The sequence below is a fragment of the Musca autumnalis genome, unplaced genomic scaffold (assembly GCF_047663935.1).
Source record: "Musca autumnalis isolate F117 unplaced genomic scaffold, ASM4766393v1 scaffold_3, whole genome shotgun sequence".
Lineage (NCBI taxonomy): Eukaryota > Metazoa > Arthropoda > Insecta > Diptera > Muscidae > Musca > Musca autumnalis.
In genome coordinates this window covers 111,152,734-111,175,535 of record NW_027411866.1, presented here as the reverse complement: position 1 = coordinate 111,175,535, position 22,802 = coordinate 111,152,734, and the positions used below count along the sequence as shown (strand labels likewise).

General features: G+C 35.4%; 1 protein-coding gene across 11 annotated transcripts in view; it reads left to right on the top strand.

The window, feature by feature from the left end:
• The window catches only part of LOC141397476 (uncharacterized), a 655,384-nt gene that overhangs the window by 173,340 nt on the left and 459,242 nt on the right, over nt 1-22,802 (top strand). For all 11 annotated transcript variants that reach the window (XM_073973773.1, XM_073973783.1, XM_073973777.1 and 8 more), the window contains one exon: nt 7,341-7,371. The gene's annotated coding sequence lies outside the window, so the exon portion shown is untranslated. The remainder of the gene's footprint in view (nt 1-7,340; nt 7,372-22,802) is intronic.

Sequence of the window (22,802 nt, the reverse complement as noted above, 5' to 3'; positions counted from 1 at the left end):
TAGAGGAAAGGACTACTCAACATTGATTTTTCAGGGAACCAGGCTATCCAACTTTATGTTTTAAATACTTTTGCTAATCATAGCCAGCCATCAATGTACAGTGGTGGCACTTATATGACAAGGTGTGACAAAAATACTTCTAGATAATATATCGGACTGAAATTTTTATCAATGGGTCCTAGTGACCTAAAAATACTCTAACAAAAATATTGTAGTCCTAGGTCCATGGTTCGCATGGTTCCCATGTAACGAATCATCCTGAATTGAAATGTTTTACTGTTACCAACACATTGTTCAATCGAATTTGCTGTAATCCGGTACCAGGAGTTCTTATGGCATAGTAAACCTCCCCGCAAAAAATTGTCGGTATTGGTCCATGATTTGGTATACACCCATATGATTTATATCTCGATTTATTTCGGCAGATTTCAACCAAATATTCAAACACAATGGGTTTTAATAATGAACTCAGAGTCCAGAAGACCACCTTATAAAGAAATGTGATATCGGTCCACTTTGAGCACAGGGTTACCATCCATTTTTCGGTAGTTTATAAAATTTAATAATCTTTTTCAGCAGAATTACCTGTCATAACGTTCTCAGTGCGGGGGAAATTTCCACGTTTTGGCGTGTTGCAACATTAGGATGTCCCAAACATGAAACAATATTTATTAAAGTGTATACCCCTAAAATCTTTTATTTCTCTTTCACGAGTTTTCAGTGCGGCTCGAAGTTACCATGATTAAAGAAATCGCTCATAGCACAAGAAACATTATATTGAACATAAGTGTAAGAAAGGATAATAAAATTCAGCACATAAAACTGGGCTAAACTTTTGGTCATAACTGCTAAAACCGCAAATGTCCGCAAAAATTCTAAACATCTTAAATCTACAGGCCCTTGGCTTTATTTTGGTACTAGTGGCAATTCTTGCATATGCTTGGAAAGTAACTAAAACTTTAAGGAAATCCATATATCTATATTAAATATTTTCAGATAGTTAATTTCATAGTAACTGTATAACTGAGTTGACAGTGGATATTTAGTAAGTCGAGATTTTGACTGAAAACTTCGAAAATTTTAAATTTTCTTATTTATACACCAATTGCTATTGTTAAGAACGAAAACGTCAATGAAATAAATAACGGTTCGATTATGGATAGCAACACAACTCCAGTTGCGTTGCCGAAAGAAAATTTAATAATGGAAAGTTCCATTTCGGCATTGAAATTTATACTTTTTTACAATTAAATTAATAGCTAAAGGTTTCACTTATTTTAATTGTATGCATTTCTCTTCTGGCAACGCAACTACAGTTGAGTTGTTATCCATAATCGACCCCTAAGAATCTAATGCTCAAGATAGGAAAAAATATTGATGTTCGTATTATCGAGGTAAGAAAAATATGTGATGTCGGGATTACCGAGTCTACAATGTAAACAATTCTAGTGTCCGGATTACCGCGTTGTCCGGATTAACGAGTGTCCGGATTATCGAGACTATACTATATTTAGATTAGACGAATTTCCAAGCTGATGCTTCAACATGTTCAACTTTTTTGTTTAAATGCGGTTAAGGGCCCGAAGATATTCCTAGGTACAGCGATATTATGTTTTTGGTGGGTAAGTCCATGTTTCCTGATATAATGGTCCAAAAACCCTAAATTATATGGTGACCAACTGAAATGACTGTTGGGCGCGATATCTATTGAGGGGAATGACTCCCTCAATAATAACCACTTCTAAAATGGACTATATTGGTCCATTCCTTTAGGTACCTCCTCCGCAAAACTTTTGAGCTTAAATCTAAACCCATATTTTTATCGGCAAGTTCATACGCCCAAACCCCCGAAAACCCCCTCAATACATACATAAATTTTTTCAATTCATTTTTATTTTATTTTAATGCAAACTAAATCATCATTTCTGCCTGTGTATCTCTGAGCTCTGAGAAGGTTATTTATTTTCAATGACCTCCATCGTGAACATATACAATAGTTACAATAATAGTTACCGGCACATTGGTATTGACTAGATGTATGTCTCTCGTATTGTCCGCCTTTTCACTGTCAATGAAAGGAAAACATAACATTAATGGCGTCTCTAAGCTGGAATGAGCAAAAGGCATTATCGATTCAGTGGTTGTAAATGTAAAGCAAAGCCAGAAACATTCAGACACTCTGCATATTTTTCGAACGCCTCGCGGGGGTTGGTTAGCAATCATTCGTAACTATTAACATTTTTCATGGCACAACCACTACTACGCCCGCCACCAACACTCTGTGTTGTTTTCTTAATATATGTACGTATACTGTTTTCGGGAAATACTTTGTTTCTTTGTTTCTGTTTCGTTTTTCTATGCCTTGACATTCCATGATGAAGACAAGCAAAATACGGAAGACAAGTGAATTTGTTTTCTCATTGATTTTCTTCAGTTGTCTTTTTGTGATTTTTTTACATTTAACAAAAGCTTAACGATTTCAATTTATTCCAAACTGTGAATAGAAAGCGTCCATTGTAGATTTTTGATTTTCAATATGTTGTTATGCTGTTTGATGTCTTCATCCAATCATCATAACGATAAAATGTAATAATAATTTATTTAGCACTTAACGTAAATGACTGTCATAACGAAAATAATGATATTGTTGAAGAGGTTGTCGTAGATTGTTGTACCCCAAATTGGTATGGAAGAAGTTGTGTCTGTAACATAAGTTTGTAACGCATACAAATGTTGATAAATCCAGTTTATCTAACGAGTTCAGAGTTGTAGTGTTTTTGAAAAAATCAGTTATAGTCCAAACTACAGGTGAAATCTACATACATACATTTGATAAATACCGAGTCATAAGCCCATTATTACATTTTATATATTGTTTCTGGTTAAGTGTTCGAATAGATTTCTTACCAATAACAAAAGATAATAATAATAAATAATATTAATGACCCATACCCCAATTATTATAATCTTGTTTTGTTATTCATTGGATTTTCAAACAGATTTATAGCGTTCCGGTTAACTTTCAAGGAGGACATTCTTGGGATTAAATTCTAAATGTGAAAATATATCTTAAAGTCCTCCAAATGGGTTTATTTTGAGATTTCAAATCCATCCAATAGTTAAAGAAAACGTATAATAATGGACAATTGAGTGTTTAAAGCAATTTCAATAGAAACATAGGCGTATACATCATGACAACACTTATTCGACCCAGCAAACCATAGCCAATATTTTAGAGTTTTAAGTATGGATTTCGGTAAATTGTTTTCGTATGCATCACACGTAGGTATTATGGTTTTTTCACTTCTCATTTTTTGTTACTACACACAATTTCCCGAACAAAGCAACAATTAATCTGCGGAATTGCCATCAAAGTGTGATGTGGATAATGAGATTTTTAAGATTATCGGTTGTATAATAATCATAAATCAGCTTTCTAATTAGTTTCATTAATAACATTGTTTTTGCCTGTGGGCTTGTTATTTATTTTTATTCTGTCTAATTAAGGAATTAATTTTATTTGACAATACTTATATAATTTTGGGTAACAACATTTGCTAATTAGAGGACATAAAGAGAAAATAAGAGACAGATAAATTTTTGTGATATCATGTTTTAGTAACGCACATAGGAAACGTGTGAAGGACATGTGATAGTAGCATGTTTCCGAGAATGCCTGAAGTGAAAGACGTCACTTACAAAACCACTTTGCGGTATGAAATATCAGCAATAAACCAAGATAGTAATAATATCAAGTAAATAAGTAAACGAGTGAGCCAAGGCTATATCCGCGACCGACTAGCCGGTACGGGGACCACTATTTGATACCCGACACCACTACCCTTGTGCATTTGCTTTTCACTGGTACGCACTTCTTTTAGGGAGATACTAAAGTTATCAGCCACTCTTGTTTTTATACAAGATGACTTAGGATTAGTTACTCCCGAAATCTATGTATTTTAATAAATTTCAAATCTTTAAATATTGCCAATAAATAGGCGATTACAAAAAAGTCCAAAAATTATTGGATACTACCGTCGCACAGTTTTTCCTGGTTAAAACTTTGTAACTTTTGAACGGATAGAGATATTTTCATAATAGTTTTTGTTCGAACTCGGTCTAAAAATTAGAGTTTTTCATATCTTGCATCAAAATTGAGTGTTTTTGAGTTTTTCATAACTATTTAAAAAATGGTCAAACACCAATAAACAAACCATAATTAAAAAAATATGTAAGTGCAGTGTTTTATTTATAATCGCACTGGAAACTAGAAAATAATTTTTCTCTTAGCCTCAATAAGTATATTCTTTTTCATGATTTGCGGTTTGGGCAGTAATGACCAAAATAATATGTCGGTTTTTGGGGATATTCACCGTAGAATGTATGGTGGTTTACAATAGTCTATTTACCACGGTGTGGTAATTATGTTGCCCTCCTTTGAGCAATCTTGGATGGTCTCCTGGACCCAGTATTCTCTTATTATAGCAGTAAAGGCTTCAGCAATAGGTTCACCACCGTCTTTAAACGTTTCAGCCGGAATAATGTACAGGCCAAGAGAATTTAAATTTTTAAATTTTTACAATGCGCCAGTACCTCAGCATCTGTAGAAGCTGCATAGCTCTTCTTGGTGGGCGTTGACCTTTAGGCCAGGTCCAGCGTGATAATGTTCTGTTGTGGATTACATTTCATTACATCTCATGCGTTCTTACCTCCAAACTGTTTTATGGAGTTGTTTGCACCGCGCATATTACCAACTGACACTAACTTTTCCGCTTCTTCTGATATGTTGGAATTGAAGACTTCGCGGTCGTTTCGAGCTTCTCTTTGCTATTTGTCGAAGAGTTTTGTCGGAAATCGACGGCTATTGAGTTATTTTCTGAAAGCCAAGAATATGTGTGGCGCTATGGTGTCAGCTGTTTTTAATGGTGAACCAGAAGGTATTTGATGCTTGTGTGTTCATCTGGTCCGCTGTATCCTCAAGCTTTGGAGCAGACAACGAAGCGAATCGATTTTGTCGGCGGCGGCTTCCGAATCCTTCTAAGACCGACGGCGGCGCGCGAACTCAAATTTTGTCGGCGGCGACTGAATTTCGGCGCATTGGTCGGTCTGTTCCTTTACTTTAAAAATGGTAACAGTGGAGTGGCAAAAATGGTAAAAGCGGTGAACAGCTCTCATATAAATTGTATGTTTTTTAAAGTAATAGCTGGTTTATTATTTATTTATTTCAAATATTTATTATAATAAAAATTACAATAAAATTATATAAAAATAGCACTAGCATCTAATGCAAACGCCCTTTTATAGCTGGTTTACATTTACGAAATCCACTCGATTTCAAGTGTCAATTCCATTACTCAAAAGTCAAATGAATTCCAGTTGATTTCAGATGAGTTTTCATTTGACGTATACGCAAAGGAATTGACAGTTGAAATCCTCTCGATTTCGTAATGTAAACCAGCTATAAGGGAACACTTTGCAGGTAAAAAGTGGTAAAAACTGGTAACATCAGGTACGTAAAGGAACACGACTTATGTTAAAAATCAAATGTACCTTCTAATTACCAAGCAAGGTAAGCAGGCAAGGCAGCTTATGTAAGGCCTAGGTACAGCCTTTTTCATTTTACCGATTTATGTCGGTAAGCCAAAAAGTGAGTTACAGAATTCTACTACTGATCATCATAAAGGCCTCTGCACATACGATCCGTTGTGTGAGGTGTTGTCGATGGTCAGACTAGAGAGGTTTTGTGAAAAAAGTTGCGTTCAATTAGGCGTTCCACAATCGACTTGCACACTAGAGTAAAATCACAAAATTGCAGTATTGTAGAGGTCGATTGTGGAACACCTATTTAAACGCAACTTTTTCAATGAAACCTCTCTAGTCTGACCTTCGACAAAACAACAACCACATGAAAAATGTGTAAGTGTCGACTTTTTGAACTACAAAGACCCACAAGCCAACAAGCGTGCGCTGCACGCCATTACCACACATATTTGTCAAGGACTCAACCAGAGACGGCCGTCCGATAGAACAGTGATGGTGGCGCTTGACTTATCAAAAGCCTTTGATACACTCAAGCACTCCACGCTGGCGCGCCACCGACTCAAAATCAACTCGCTTCCACCTCTGCTTTGGAGGTTTCTTTTTGGTGTGCGCCGCAACGGGATGCTATTAATATCAGTATCTCTGTTTGTCTTCACATCCAGTAGACAACCACGAAATAATTTACTAATTATTATGTGGTCAATTTGATTGCAAGTGTGACTATAGGGGATTCCCACGGGATTTACAGGGGAATTGAACGTGCATTTGTGAATGTCTTTGTGGATGAATTTGGTGCTCTTAATGTAGAAGTGGCTTGGATTTGTCACTAGACTAAGAACATATTTATGTTCATGTACGAAGAGGATTTTGATAATTATTTTTAATCCACACAAATAGAGCTAATCAAATACGTGCTCGATCAGCTTAGTGTGCTAAATTGCAGATATCAAATATCTGGCTTTGCAGTTGTAGATTTCTGGTTTTTGATTATTCAATAATTTGTTATTTCAAGTATTTGCAAAGTAATCATATAATAGAGAATTCCAAGCAGAACAATAAATTATCTTTGAAATTTCAATTCAACAATAAGGGGCTGATGTTATCTCAAGCCGTGATACTTCGCATTGAATACAATTGTGGATATTTCTTTTGTTACAAATTGTTTTATCGGTCAATACTCTTACCAAGCATGGCATGGGTTGAGGGAGGCTGATTCATAAAAAAAACCCAAAAAACCTCCATTCTGATATGTTACATTGTTGTTGTAATCTCTTTATTAATGAATAGCATGAAATGAAAAGGAAGTATTGAGATGTGTATGCTTTTATCTCAAAAAAAAAAAATTTCGTTCCACCCATCCCACACAAACATACCCCCCAATGAAATGCAAAATATCCTTAATACAGTTGATATCATCACTTGGGAGAAAACTGGCATACACACGATGTCCATACATATGTATGTATGTTGTTCAATGACTTTGGCATTCAGGGTATTCAAAATGTTAAGAATTGTTTGTGTGTAGTCAATGCAACGAAAAATGTATGATATTGATTATTTTATGACTCATTTCATTTTCTAGGAATCCAAATTCACATTCAATTCCCAGGATATTAAATAACAATGTAGTCTGCAATGAAAATGTTGGTTATTATTCGAAAAGCATTTCAGAATAAAGTGCATTAAATAATTACAGAATTATTATGTGAGATGAATTAATAATAATAATAATATTAGTGAGAGAAATTTATTGTGGGTTTTAATTATTCATATTGTTTTTTTTTCTTGTTTCTTTTCAGGTTAAATAAATTTGAAAGGCATTAACATAAGGTGAGTAGTGTGAAAATTGTAATCCTTTATAAACCGTACGGTTCATCTGAAAACAGACAAATCTATAGGAATCTTAGGGAAGATCGTAGTAGTGGTATGTCGGAATGACTTGTAGGATAATTGTTGTCACAACCCTTGTCTGAAAATTTCCAAAGCTCTTTGCCATAATTGCAAATTTATAATATATAGTGTTTATAATATATAGTGTTGAATCCACCAAAAAATACTTTAATAATAAAATTATCTTCCCAATAATAAAATAAAAACGTTGCACATACAGTTTTTTGATAGAACTGAAATATTTGTTTAAAAAAAGGGTTTGACAGCAAGGGAAGACATTAGCTTGTCTTACTATGCATCATATTGCATCATGCTATGACTATTAGTTCATATTCCATCGTTATAAGATAGACCTGCAGGTCCAAAATGCTGACAATGTAGCAAATCATGTAACCATACAATTGTGTAACATTTTTTAAAAACAATAAATCTGAAACACATTTTTCAAATAACAACATTGAGTACGTGAAAAACTGTATTATGAGCTTTTTGGTTACTTTTTATTGGTTACGATTTAAAACATGCCTTCATTTTCATTGTGACATTTGTTTGCAAAAGTCATTAAAAAGACAAAAAAGAAACAAATCCACGGAATATCTAACTTGACAGACACTTAGAATGCCGTCGTTGTGTATTCTTACATTACCTCCCTCAGACCGATAGGGGCAACTTTGCATCAGATCACGTTCTAAACATAAAACACAGCAAGCAATAATTTTCAATATGAACCGAGATTGAGAAGTATGGGTTTCTTTAAGAGAACATCACATTTTTCAAGGGTGGCTAAATCTTTGACTATTTCATCCATGCGAAACATCGCTACAAATGTTGTCGTATTATATACGACACGCCATTGGACTGGGCGATAAAAGCAGTTCCCATACCACTGAGCTAGAGCTCTCATCGGCAATGTTCGTGCGAAATATTTTTAAAAAGGTTATAATCGGGACGATGCCGACTATGTGATACCCTACACTAAAAGCACTGTGCATAAGCTTTTCACTGGTAAACGTTAATTTTAGGGAATATTATCCGACTATAACCAAACTCAATATGATTCTACCTCCGATCCCATCAAAATTGCGACCTGTAGCGTTATTACAAAAAATGTAAAATTGGATGCTTTACCTACTATTGAGACATCTACCCTGTTTGACCACATTCGCTAACCTACTTTGCATCAATGTAAATGTGATATTTTCTTCTTCCGTCCTTCCTTTGACGTTGGAATATCCCTACTAGAAGTCGAGATACACTCCACGTCGGTAGAATAGAACACCTAAATTTTTGTTAATATGCCGCTACTGCGCGACTCCTATTGATATTCCGAGATGTTTCAATTATCTTTCAATTATCTTTAAACCCTTTTACGCGGTTATTTCGGTGTTCGCGGAATTATTTATAGGTTTTTTGGTGAAAAATGATTAAAAACCCTTGCTTTATCGAATGAAAGAAAATTCGGCGTTAATATCTCAAAAATTCGTTAAAATTAAATGACTGTTCTATCCTGATTAGAGATGGGCGCGTGCCTAAAAAATTAGACACGAACATGCACGAGCACGGAACACAATTTTTATGCACATTCACGCACAAACACGGCGTTTTTTAAGAAGACACGAACACGCACACTCACGCACGAAATTACAAAAAAAAGATACATATATATACTGTAACATGGGGCGCCTTCGCCACTGGGGCGGGTACGCCAGCGCCGATTTTCTCGCAAAATACAAGTGCTAAAAAAATCCGTTGAAAGCAAAATTGTGAGGTTAATGAAGATCTATCATCTCCCAAAAGTTGGCAGTTGTGTCATAGGTATGATAGCGGACGCACGCGGTTTTGTGTTTTCATGATATTGGGAAAAATAATTATGGTAGGTATTTTTTGTGATATCTTCTTTACATTTTGTAATACCAAAAACACATTTTATACTGTTAGAAGACAACTACTGAAGAATATAAATCCCAATAATTCGCACGAAAAAAGCAATTGCAAATGTCAATATATAAATAATATAAAATATGTAAGGGTGGGGCGCCTACGCCGTGATAGGGGCGTGGTGCGTTAATGTTCGAAATATGTCATGTTTAACTTAAATTCTTTATACCATAGATATACCACACTATAATATGAAGTTAAAATCAAATATTATCCTAAACGTATCTTGTTTCAGTTATAATATGATTGTTGTACCTAAATTCAAGGTACCTACTTCAATTAACAGCTAGAATCGTTTACTTTTTGTGAATTTTAATATCATTTTTGATTATTCAATAGAAAACTTGTTCGTTTTTGTATAATGTTGATATTTATGGAAGAAAAATTATGGAAGTAGGGAAAATTACAGTATTAGAGTCCGTGGGAGAATGTTCAATATCGATGACGAAGCTGCCCCATGGGTGGGCAGTCTTCGCCACTTTTTAGACATTTTGTAAATTCTCAAAAATAATATTTTAAAAACAAAATTATAACCATTTATATATCAAATCGCTTTTACATTAGCTGTTACGTCATTTCTGTTTTCTTCTAATAAAAAATCATTTCCTTAAATGGCGGAAATAAAAACATCCCTATAAGATGTGCCATTGCTGGTACAAAGCGTTTAAGCCATGTAAACAATAATTGTTTTCAAATGAATGAATTGATAATCAATGGCATCAATTGAACAAACTTTTAAAAGTTTTTCAGACCAAACGGCAAAAAAGTGTATAGTAGGGTATTTTTCCCAGCTTAATTTTTTTGGAACACTCTTTGCATAATTTGAGAAAGCCCAATAGAGGTTCTACCTTTAAGCAAAATACTCTTAATCTCATTCTGGGGCTCAATTCTGTTTCTATGCAAATGTGAAATGAAAACTTTTTTAAAGGAAAAAACTGTCAAATGAAAAAAATTATAAAGGAAATATTTTTCATTTCAAATTTTCACAGAACAAGAATCCAGCCCCTGGACTTGGTATATGCTCTCAAGCCAACGTGTTCTTATATCTTGTTTTAACGTTTTCGAAAAATTTGTTGTTTAGCTCCGACTGTTTAAAATATTTTACAAGCTTTTTTGGGCAGTCAATCAGTTTTCCCAATTTGGGAAGAGGCTGTTTTTCATCAACATCATCCATAACTAAGTTGAAATTGTGGCAAGCGCAAGGTTTACGTTTAAATCTTTTAAAATCCGAAACAACGTTGGAATCATTGTCGGTTACAAATACAGAATTTCCCAACTTGTCTCCAATATCAAATTTAGCAAGATAAACAACTGATTTTCAAAGACAGTGTATTGCGTTAACCCGCAGAGTTGTTTTTGTATTTGCTTCTCTCTCATGAACAAACATCAACAACAAACATCATCTTTTCTTGCAAAAAGTATCAGAAGACAAAAACGAAGCAAATAATTTTAGGAAAACTACAGTTGGTGAATTTTTTGGTAGGTTTTATATTTTTGTTCGGTTTTTGTGTGTTTATTATGGTCTCTTGCACGACTTCTAAAGGGAGTCCAAAAATTTAGCACGATCGTGACACATAGTGCAGATCGTGTTTGGTCGTGTCGTGCAAAATCGTGCCTTGAAAAAAAGCACGATCACGCACGGCCAAAAATTTATTCCGGCACGACACGCACAAACACGGCGATTTTCGAGAAGGCACGAACACGCACTACTCACGGCACGACACTCGCCCACCTCTAATCCTGATGACCAAAAATTAATGCCTATTTTTCCTAGTGCTATCGGAAAAATTATCAGAAAATCATTTCGCGAAGAGCTAGAAACATATTTTTTTCTGTGTTTGATACGGAACATCATAGACTTTTAATACCTACATGATTAAAAACGTAGATTCATTCGTTTTGGGATAAATAAACTAACATTAACAAAAATTTAGATGTTCTATTCTACCGACGTGGAGTGTATTCGCAAAAGAAGAAAACTTTGAATTTTTCTCCACATGAGTTTTTTTTTTACCCATTCTGACCCCTGAATATTATCCGATCATCACCAAAATCAAAATTTCGTAATTATACGATATTAATTTGCATCAATGTATGGGAGATCTTTTATGTTTTTTAGCCCGACAGGCTTTCCTCTTGGAATACTCCTACTAGAAGCGGAGATAATCACATAAAAATAAAACGGAATTTTCTCCAAATAGGTTTTTGTCAATTCCGACCACTTAATATTATCCGGTAACCACCAAACTCAATAGGCTTCTTTCCCACTGTGATCCCCAAAATTTCGTTAGGATCCGATCAAAATTGCGACCTCCATTTTCTACATTCATAGTCAAGTTTTGCTTTTAGATGGTCCCAACCAAAGCTGTGATATTCCTCATTACAACTAAAATCGCAAAAATGAAAAGTTGGATTAGCGACTATTGAACTATCTCCGTTTTTTGAGGACCTAGGACAACCTACTTTTTCTCAAAATAAGTTTTATGTCCATTTCGACCCCTTCAGGAACCCCATCAACCCCCAAAATTTGGTGACGATCGAATAGAAATTGCGACTTGTAGCGTGGTTACAAGGTTTAGATGGACAAACGGACGGATGGAGAGACACTCATAGCCAATTCTATTCAGTTCGTCGAGACATTCATATTGGTATATAAATATAGGTATACGACCATTATTTGATGTGTTACAAACTTTTGGGTCAAAACCAACTTATAATACACTCCCCACATAGAGGAGTAGGGTATAATTAATAAGTATGATTGAGGGTTATACATGTGGATTTTCTAAGAAGTGCTTACGATCTTCTTTTTAATTTAATTTCTTTCCTAAGAAGATTTGATGTTCTTTTCCAAAAATTCTCTATCGAGTTTTGCAAAAAGCCTTAGCGTCTTCTTAAGGAAGATCTCGTTAAAAAGCCTTTAGGTCACTTTCATACGTTCAAAATTTACTTCATCCAAATAATGATCGAAGACTCCAATTGCAAGGGGAACTAGAAAAGTTCGCGGTCTAGGCAACACATAGTGTTGCCAGACGGCATTTGTATATTTTGGAAAGTTTGACATTTGTTAGCCTAAACGTACTCAGGACAGTTTAACATACGATCATGTGTTGTGTTATTCCAAATAAAGCTGTGCGTGAACGGATTAAAAAGATCGCCATGTCTTGTACCGTGAGATAGAGGCATCCCTGAGCATTTCTTCCCCCAACTAACATATCATATTGCATTTATACCTGGCCGCAAAAATGTGGTTTGCTCGTTAGATCCAGCACAATTTGGATATTGCTCAAAAAAGGCTCTTGTCGACCGTGAGGTTCTTCGAAGGCCAGCCAAATCCTGGGAAAGTTGTTCAGGAAAGAAGCACTTCGAAGCAAATGGTCGCCTGTTTCTTCGGCAAAACTGATCATGTGCCAACTATACGGCTTAAGCAAGATTGGATGGTTAATTCTGAGTGGTACACTACAATTTGTTTGCCTGAAGTTTCCGGAGAAATTCGAAAAATGAACATGAGAAGACGAATCATTGTGCACCATGACAATGCGAGCTCTCAAAAATAGATTTCAGCGCAGCGCTTTATTGACCGGACAAAACGTTTAATTGATGGGTCATCCGCCGCACAGCCATGCCTTGCCACCCAATTACTACATTTGATTCGCGAACATCAAGAAAAAAAAGCGTGGTCAACGATTTTCGTCGCCAGAAAATGCTGCTGAAGCGTTCAAAAATCATGTTTTGGAGGTCTCTCAATCAAGTCACTGTAAACATCACAACACATGCCCGTATGCCAAACTGTCCTAACTACATTTAGGCTAAAAAATGTAAAATGGCGTCTGGCAACAGTACGTGTTGCCTAGGCCGCAAACTTTTCTAGTTCTCCTCGAATGTTTGGACAAAATCCCTTTCAGGCAATTCGGGGTCGAATTAGCAAAGTCCGTCCGTCTGTCTGTCTGGCAGGAGCGAGATCAAGCGATTTTGTTCGAAATTTGGTCATCGTAATACATATTTTGTCTAAACTTAGATCAGTTTTGAAGATGGGCCATTATTGTGGACGCTAAAGTGATTAAAACAGACCGGCTTTACAGGGTCGCATGTTATTACTGCGATGCGTTACAAACGGAAAAACAAACTTAATATAATATAATACTTCGGTGGAGGGTATAAAAACGTTTATTCATTGAAGGAACTGTTGGACATCACCGCAGTGAAAGGCGAATGAGAAATGGAAGCAACTGTGTCCACTCTTACCAGTTCAACGATACCTAACAATGAGAACCCAGCAAAAATACTCATTACAAAATCCCCTACTAACCCATTGTTTTAACAGGGGCATGTCCCGCGATATAAGTAGTTATTTGTTGGCCACTTATATAAGTAGTTACGAAAAGTCATCACTACTTTTCTAACTACATATTTAAGTGATCAAAAAAAAAACTAAATTCTACATGCCCCCGTTAAAATAATTTAGTAGGGGGTTTTGTAATGAGTATTTGTGCGAGCAAAAGGCATTGCCAAACGCTTTATTATAAGTTCAAAGTTTTCGTCCCACAAAGCAGCAATGGTGTGCCACCAGCTTTCCGTTGAGTGCATTGAACTCCCAACCCGTGTCAGTCATAAATCCGCAAGGTTATCTACAAGTAATCTGCTCAGGTCAAGGACTACTTAGTAGACACGCTTTATTTGGAGAAGTGCAGCTCCACTGTTGCATATATAGCCTCCATAAAACGGTGCTACGGATTTAAAATTGTAGATATTGGTCCATGTTTTGGAGAGAACAACGATGGTACCCCGCATGAGCTTTTTTCCGGAAATATCATCAGTTATGATATTCTGCTTTTGCAAGGAATAAGAGCAAGAGCTTAGTACTTTCAAAAACGAAAAGAAAATAATTGCCAGGCCGAACATTTTTCCTCATCTTCTTAAAATCTGAAATGTCAAATGACCCCGAATTCTGACTGTTAATTAGGAGGCATTGTTATACGGGAAGTATACAACATTTCAACTGATGATTGGCGTTCCAAAGTTGACCCATTGTCTTTTCTCAGAAAAGAATTTGTGGTGATCTACAAGTGACCTTCTAAATCGACATCATTGTTGTCAGATGAGTGCGATTCTTTCAAAGTTAACTCATTTTACTTTTTCAAATAATTTCTTTCTTCTTTAACATTCATCCAAAGATTTCCTTTACTGTAAATAAGAAATGTTGTTGGCATAGACGACAATCGTAAAACAAAATAAAAAATAAGAAAAGCAACAAAGAAAAAACTGATGATGATAGGTCTGCGTCAAAGTAATGGCGTCAAATATGCTAACATGCTGGTGGTCAACTGGTGTCTGGAGACGAAAGAAAAAAAATAAATGTTCACTTGTAAATATAAAAAATCTAATTTGAACATTTATAGCTAATCTGAGACAAGAGTTGTTGTGCTATAGTCATCAGCAACAAGAGGAAAAAAATCACATAAAAATGCAAATTTGATATGTCATTAAAACGAATATTAACTTCAAGAGTTAGATGGTGTTTTCTTTTTTCGTTTTGCTATGAAACACCAACGACAAATAATGTAATAAAGCACTTTTTATTATATTTGCATTTGTTGTCATAGATTTGTTATGAGCTCAAGTCAGGCACATGTTGAGTTGTTGCGTGAAACAAATAACATTTTATAGAAAAAATCGAGACGAGATAACCTAGCGAATAATTTGTAATGGAGTTTGTGGTAATTTGTATAATGTTTGTGAGTGGAGCGATGGTTATACAAATCCCATAAATAGTTAATTACCTACTAAGCTGGTCCGATACAGAACATTAGTCTCATATGTCGAGCTAGGAATGTACTTCAACTCCCTCCGATCTCTTGCGTTAATTTTTCAATTTTATATTTGGGTCCCCTGGATTTAGGATGCGCACGTTTTAATTATCAGGTACGCGTTCCTTTTTATACCCTCCACCATAATTTTGAGGGTATATTAAGTTTGTCATTCCGTTTGTAACTCATCGAAATATTCATTTGCGATCTCATAAAATATGTATATGGTAAAAACCAAATTTCCTTTGCAAGTCCTTTTGAAAATATTATTTTTTTTGCGAGCACATCTACGATTTTTGGTATAGAAGTTAAGGACAAATTTTGGTTTCAAATCCATACACGTAAATCCAAACTAATGTTCCCCCTAGTCCGCACAAAGCTTAAAAAGTAATTAAAAAATATTTAAAAAACCTAGACAATGCATACATAAATATGAAACCAATTTTATAGAGATTGGCTATATAAATTGCATCTTATAGCAACAAAAAAAGAAAAAACTTATTGTTGGAAAATTGTTCCAAATATATTTTTTGGTATGATTAAAAAAATTAGAAAAAAGGACGCTTCTATGAGGATATAGGAACCCGCGGACCTTTGCTGATAATCCTATTCTGGAATATTTGATAACCCCATGGAAGACTAAATAACAAATTTCAGTCTTTCGATGTGATATTGACGTCACAACCTTCAAACGTGGACATATACCGACAAATTTCAGGAAGGCTTTTACTTCCAACAAAGGCTAAGTATATGATAAAGAGGCTAAAATCTTCAAAATATTGAAAATCGGGTGATACCGTCCTATCGGGGCTATATGAAGGCGTGGATCTATTAATATGGAACGTTTAATACCCCAAATGAAGAACAAATACCAAATTTCAGCCATTTCGGTGGAATATTTAGGCCATAACCTTTAAATACCGGAGAAATAGGGAGGTACCGTTCTATGGGGGCTATACTAAGGCGTGGACCTATACCGACAAATTTCATAAGAAACGTTTAATACCCCTAATGAAGACCAAATACCAAATTTCATCCATTTCGGTGGAATATTAAGGCCACAACTTTCAAAATACTGGAAATGGGGAGGTACCGGTCTATGGGGGCAATATTAAGGCGTGGACCTATACCCGAAAATCGGGTGGTACAGTTCTATGTGGGCTATATGAAGGCATGGACCTATACCGACAAATTTCATATGGAAGGTTTATTACCCCAATGAAGGCCAAGTACCAAATTTTAGCCATTTCGGTGGATTATTGTGGCCACAAGCTTCAGAATACCGGAAATGGGGAGGTACTGGTCTATAAGGGCAATACTAAGGAGTGGACCTGTACCAACAAGTTTCTGGGGGAAAGCTTCAAAATACCGAAAATCGGGAGGTACCAATCTATGCGGGCTATATGAAGGCGTGGGCCTATACCGACAAATTTCTGAGGGAAAGATTAATACCCCCGACGAAGACTAAGTACCAAATTTTAACAATTTCGGTGTGATGATGCTAAAACCTTCAAAATGCCGAAAATCGGGTGGTACCGTTCTATGGGGGCTATATCAAAACGTGGGCCGATATAGCACCATTTGCAATACCAAACATCCTAGAAGTAGTAGAAACTCCTATAACAAAAAATGTGCAGTTGCATCACACAATGCAAAAAACCCTAACCCTTCGTGGCCCGACGTTGCCTGTGGGCAATTTTTTATGTTTGTGTATGCGTATTTCCCACACCGTTTGAGATATTTACCTATACTACTAAGCCGGTGTCGGTAGGTTGATTTCAGAAGAATAAAAAATGGAAAGTACTTTTAAATAAATTGGCGAATTTATGCTTGTTGCATTAGTGGAAGATGAAAATGCTGGTTGGTGGTACTCAATGAAGTACAAAGGGTCATTGGGATATTCGGGCTTGTGAAAAATGTTTTATTTATATTACTTGAATTAAGATGAGATTGACACTTTTTTTGGTAGAATATACATATTACATATTAGGGATATGTAAGATATCAAGCGGCTAATTTGTGAACTATATATGATAAATAAATACAGATAATTTTTCCTTTACATTTGCATCAAATTTCCTCTAGAATAAAAAAAAAACTAATCAGTTTATGCTTTTCCACATTATGAATAATAAAAAATATAACGATAATACAAAGACTTAAGAAACAAACTTTGTTAATTTTTATAACCACAATGGCCCAAAGTTGCCTAGAGGCAACATTTGTTAACTCCCTAAACGCGAACAATTAATGAGAATTTTTTTCTCAGAGGACTTATTTTTACGACTACTAATCATAACAAATATGAAAAATATTTTTATCTCTACGGAAAAAAATCGGGGTTAAATTGGGTCAATGTTGTGCAATTCGCACAAGATTTTGATGTGTATCCGATTTCTGTAGGACCCATCAAAAATACTTCACTATACACCTATTGCAAATAGATTCTTTAAGAACCGCGGATGTGCCTCCACATTCTATTTTGGGTAAAATGCCCATATTACTAGCGTATATCAGTAATTTATTGCAAACGTTTTTTTGCAAATATTATAATCGCGTATAAAGGATTCCATTTATGTAAAATTTTTCAAAGGAAATTGTGGTTTACAACGCGGACTTGTGAAAATATATTTTTGCAGATTTTCCTATTTTCAAGCTATCTGTATCCACCGTTTTAGTGAATGGATTCGAACGCAGAAGGGCTCATTAGATCCGTCGCAAAAAGAAGCTAAATTCATGCGGGGTTCAAAGGAAATTGAATGACACTTGTAAATTCTGAACGCAAAAAATGAGTTTTTAAGAAAATGCACGCATCAAATTTTGGCCTTTAGACTCCAATTAGTAGGAAGCTGTAAGAAAAACACTCATGAGATATACATTAAACGACATGAAATGATGAGTTCTGTAATCTTTTTATCAGTTTTGAAAATCATATTTTGAGCGTCCGGATTATTAAAAAAACTAAAAAAAACCCCGAAAATCAGGCATCCAGATGTCAGCATCAATTTTAGGTAGATGTAGTGGATATATCGAAAAATCATACACTAGTATCATATTTCCAATGGAGTATTCCTTGATTCTTTCTTTGGGCATAGGTCCATAAAATGTAAGGTTAAGAAAGAAATCGGAAGTGAGCATAAAAAACTTGTTGGCTTCTACCCATTTTTCTACATTGACACCAACACAGATTCCACGTAAATTCTTTCTAATGGTCGATATTATGAGACCCTTCCTGAAACACTTCATTTTAAAGAAATTCAGACATATTATATAGAATATGCCAACAGTTCGCGAATTCAGAAAGGGTGAATCTCGGATTTATCGATTGTACAACTTTTTTGGTTTTTACCATATGTATCTACTGATATTAATAATTATAATTTCACTATTTGGTGTTTACTCAAATATGTACTCAACTTTAATTGCAGTTCAAGAATTAGTAGTAAAATTCACTGCTATGGCAATACATCTGTTTGCGTTTATTGCACTTATCAACAATTAATAATTATGTGGTCTAAAGCAGCAGTATCGTTGTTAGTATGTTGGCAACATACATACGCATGCATCTATTTATGTTTAAATTGCTATTGAGTTTGCATTTGTGTATGTGTTATTAGCATATTTAATTACACTTTTCAATATCTCTTTGCGCAATTCAATTAGATAAATGTAGTGTTTATCGGAAAAATTTGCATTTCTTCGATATCCATGACATTGCAAATTTCATTTTGAAGTAATTTAATTTTCCACAGACTAATTGGCCTTGAAAAGAAAGAATATTAGTTTCGTGATATGCAGACATTTGAAGCAGAACTATGTGCCTTATGTGTCATAGATATAAGAACACACTATTGAAGATAACAATAAAATGTTCTTTCTCATAATCAACCACTTAGTACACGAATAAAATTCCTAATTCAGCAAATAGAAATTCGTACTCCTCAATGATGAATGAAAATCATATATCTTTACGTTCATTTAGACACAACAAATTGTATTGTGTTTCTTCTTAAACTACCTCTTTTGTATAGTTTTATAGTTATCTGTTACAATGACGCCTTCTGCAGCCTGAAGGATAGACAACACAAAGGAAGCATATATCGCAAATAAAAAAAAACAAAAACACGAATGCACATGCATAATAAACACTTTTGTACAAGGCCAACAAGATCCATGAGATATGCAGCACTACTACAGACTTAAACAGTAAATGTAACGAGCAAAAAAGTGTAAAGTTTTGAATGGCAAACTAAAAAAATAATAATTTTAAAAGCTATGGAAAAACCGGTAAAGGAGTGCTATATGTGATACTCTACACTTTTTCCTCTAGGGACTAGTTTTCCACGGAATTTGATGTTAACATACATATTTTTTCAAAAATGAAAATTATTCTATGTGATTTTTATGACTAAATTACACACATATTGTAACTGAATTAGGATTTAACTTGATCCCGTGTGGAAGCTGTTTTATTTCCCAATACGATTTGTACCAAATAAAACAGGGTTCTTTCTGGATTACGATCCTACAATGTTTTATTGCCTTTATTCACTTCAGTTATTCACGCAAGACTTTATTTTTCTACTAGCCCACAGCTAACTCTAGTAACTAGTAACCACACAGCTTTACTTTATTCAGGTTATACCCTAGACAGACGGTAGCATTAATTTGCAATAACTGCCTTAATTCAAATAAATTTGTGCATTATCCACGTTCTTAATGCACACAATCAAACTGAATTTAAACTGATTTTAGGTATTTCAGTATGGCAATATTGTAAAGGAGAGCCCATATTCATGTAAGAGGGAGAGCATATTCATGCTCTTCGACACAATTTGCATTGTAAAAACAACAAAACAGCCATCTGTCATAGTAAAATTAAATGCAGATCTTAATACAAATTAATGCTGCCGTCTGTCTATGATATTACTTCTTTACTCTTTAGATTACGCTGGTGGTTATAATTCGCGATAAAATTCATAACTAAACTCCCACAATCTGGAGGTACGGTTGTATGGGGGCTATAGCGTATTATACCCTCAACGAAGACTTAGTACCAAATTTCGGTACGAATTCGGAGCGAAATGTCGGAAACAAATTTCCCTTCGCACAATAAACGACTTTTGTATGTATCTAGCAACAAGGGTTCGGTTTCATTTTAGTTTGTTGTCGAAAAACAAAGTGGTTGGTTATAGAATTCGCATATACAATTTTTAAATATTTTAAATACAAATGCAATTTTAATTGGTTCAACATACTTCGAACATATCGTTTACATTGTTCTACTATAGCTACAAAATTATAACCACAATGAAGATCATTAGAAACATTTGATATTACAATCTTCCAATAAAAAACAAAACAAAAAAAAACAAGTAAGAACAGCGTTAAGTTCGGCCAGGCCGAACTCGTTATACCCTCCACCACGAGTTGCATTGAAGTAAAATGGAAAAATGAGATTTCTAATACCAAATTTCAGCAAGTTCGGCTAAGCAATGTGGCTAACGTTCAAAATACCGACATTCGGAAGGTACCGTTCCTTGGGGGCTATATCAAAACGTCAATATATAGACTCAAAGAAGACAAAATACCAAATTTTCGATATTTCGGTAAAACCTTCAAAATACCGATAATCAAGAGGTACGCTTCTATGGGGGATATAGGAACCCGCGGACCTATACTGATAATTCTCTTCAGGAATATTTTATAACCCCATGGAAGACTAAACAAATGTCAGTCTTTCGGTGAGATATTGACGTTACAACCTTCAAAATTACGAAAATCGCGAGGTACCCCTCTAAGGAGGCTACATTGGAACGTGGACCTATACCGACGAATTTCAGTCCTCCAACGAAGACTAAATACCACATTTCAGCCATTTATGAGGAATATTGAGGCCACAACCTTCAAAACACCGAAAATCGCGATGTACGTTCTACGGGGGCTATATGAAGACGTGGACCTATACTGACAAATGTCATATGGAACGTTTAATACCCCAAATGAAGACCAAATACCAAATTTCAGCCATTTCGGTAGATTATTGTGGCCACAACCTTCAAAATAACGAAAATCGGTACTTATGGGGGCTATATGAAAGCGTGGACCTATACCAACAAATTCCTGGGGAAAAGTTTTCTATCCCCAACGAAGACTTAGTACCAAATTTCAGCAATTTCTGTGGCCTCTAATCCTAACCGATAGGACTTGCGGTTTCATAGCAATATCGTGAAAACCTAAAAAAAACCCTAAAAATGACAAGTTGAATAGCGATTTATTTAAAAAGCGCTCCGGCAATTTTTTGGTTTATTGATTTTTCTATGAACATTCGCAAAAACTTCCCAGGTGTAAGCACCTTCCATTTAAAGTTCGTTCAAGAGCACCGTGAAAGGAGTAAGAAAAAATGTTTCTCCTTCAATATTCATACGACACTATTCCAAAATAGTTCAGAAATCATTATAAAGATTCGGAAGGCACCCCCAATTTTTATACGGCATTATTCTGAAATTGTTCAGAAATCTGTACGAAGATTCGAAGAAAAAATTGTCCTTCCGAATATCCCAAGAAGTTTCTTCATATTTCGTTTCGAAGTCGGGGCGAAATCGATCCAATTCCGCTCCGACATTTCGTTCCGAAATTATGTCAACCACTTCATACAACTTTCGTTAATATATCGGTACGATTTAGGATCCGACATCGTTACTATGTCGGTACGATTGGTTTGCTGGGTATACACTCAATTTCATTTTTTGGGACTTGTCCTGTTCCATCTTCGTAGTCTTTGTTATTGGAGAGCAACAGTTTGGAAAATGCACTTTAAACAATCTAAGTACCTTTCCGTAAGCATATGTTGCTCGTCTCTACAGGAGAAGTCATTAGTTTGGTGATTCACTCTTTGGTCGAATTTTCGGACTTCATTCTGGTTCCTGTATTTCTCGATTTTGTCACACTCCCGCTCTCCATTTCTCTCTTTTTCCTACAGCAAAAGACGTTTCTCCGATACCCCTTTCGTGCGCTAGGCGTTGCTACTGATTGTAGATAGGGCTACTCTACAATCACATTCTTCTTATCGGTAGCAGCTCGAAACTCCTGGTCATACCATGGGTTCTTGGATGGAGGTTTCTGGTATCAAAGTATGGTTTTGCCGCTGTTTGCATGGAATGCACAATACTTTGCAACTGTGCTGATATGTTGTCGCGAGAAAGAATGTTTGTTTCTGGGATCGTATCTATGGTATCTTCGTCGTCTTTTCTAATATTGAATACCAGCAGTTATGGAAAAAAATCTTTCCATATCGTGAGCACATTATCTGTATCAGTTACTAGATTAACTTCTTCGCCTCTACAGGTCATCAGTTGGGTATTTCACTCTTTGGAAGAATTTTCGGACTTCATTCTGGCGCCTGTATACTTCGATTTTATCACACTTTCGCTTTTCTATTTCTCATTTTTCTCACGATACCTCTTTCGTGCCCTATAGGCCGCATTCTCTTTTTTCTGTAGCGGCACGACAGTCCTGGTACCAGATGTTTAACTTCCATGTTGTGTCTGTTCGTACTTTATATGCTACGTGGAGATCCGAGTCGATGTTTGCACGTCGAAACGATCATACATCCAGCACGCTTGA